The 1,264-nt window shown below is 32.9% G+C and overlaps 1 pseudogene; it reads right to left on the bottom strand.

Annotated features, from left to right (window-relative positions):
• Positions 1-681: 681 nt before the first annotated feature.
• LOC120583433 (uncharacterized) lies at positions 682-800 on the bottom strand (annotated as a pseudogene).
• Positions 801-1,264: the final 464 nt, after the last annotated feature.

Raw genomic sequence — 1,264 nt, 5'->3', positions numbered from 1 at the left:
ATCTGCAACTTAGCCACAGCTTCTAAAGAAACATCCCAATCTCATTGACACTCATTTTTATTATCTGTTAAATGAGAGGTTAGGCCAAATTGATAATGTTAAACTTAGTTTGTAGACATCTTTTAGCAATCTAATGATTACTAATGAAGCTCAAGTGAAAACAAACAAACAAATGAAAACTACACATACATTCGAAATTTTCACATAGAGGCCTAAGAACTCCTCGGCCACTAAATAGTGTCAAAGATTCCTCTAGTTCGAGATGTATGATTTTGCACAGTATCAAAATAATTCCTAAATCACACTAGTCTTACAAAGCAATATATGGCTATTGCAGTGTGGCAAAGAGCTCTGTAGTTAAATTTGCCCAATATGTGGGCTGGTGAAAGTCCTCATCTTTGTAGTTGTAACATCATGAACATCCAGCCTTCTTATTCACTGCATAGTGAGAGAAAGAATCAAGAATCACATATGAGTTTTTCACTGCCTTGACTGGAGATGACACACATCTCTTCTAATCATATATTATTTAATCAGACCTAATAATTTGGCACCTGACATCTGACACCCTGACAAATGGGCTAGAAAATAGTGAAAAACCATGTTTGGTCTTCATTTTATATATATATATATATATATATATATATATATATATATATATATATATATATTTTTTGGAAACACCTACAGCACCTGGTATTCCTAGATAGTCTCCTATCCAAGTACTAACCAGGCCTGACCCTGTTTAGCTTCCGAGATCAGACGAGATGGGGCACGTTCAGGATGGCATGGCCGTAAACTTCATTATATATATTTTTTATATATGCTTTCTTCTAACACGGATGTTTCTCTACCTCATGCATAAACTTTTAATTAAGTGTAGGCTTATCTAAAAAATAAAATAATATGAAGCTATCAAAATATTTGTAAAGATCTCAGAGAAATAAAATTATGTGTTAAAGCAAAGTACAAAATATTGTGTATAGTATAGTGCCAGTCATTGAAGAAAGAGAGAAAATGTGAATTTATATCTGTATATGCTGACACTTGCATAGGAAATATCTGAGGGATAAACTTAAGAAACCAGTAGACACGATTGCCTGGCCATGGTGATAGAGATTGTGTGTGAAAAAGATAGGAGAGAGAGTGAGAGCGAGACTTCAACTGTATATCTTTTTGTATTATTTTTATTTGGGGACTATATGAATATATTTCCAACTCAAAATATTGAAAATTGGCAAAAAAGTGAAGAATAAAAAAAACA

Source organism: Pteropus medius, unplaced genomic scaffold (genome assembly GCF_902729225.1).
Source record: "Pteropus medius unplaced genomic scaffold, Ma_sr-lr_union100, whole genome shotgun sequence".
Taxonomy (NCBI): domain Eukaryota; kingdom Metazoa; phylum Chordata; class Mammalia; order Chiroptera; family Pteropodidae; genus Pteropus; species Pteropus medius.
This window is presented reverse-complemented; position numbering and strand designations above follow the sequence as displayed.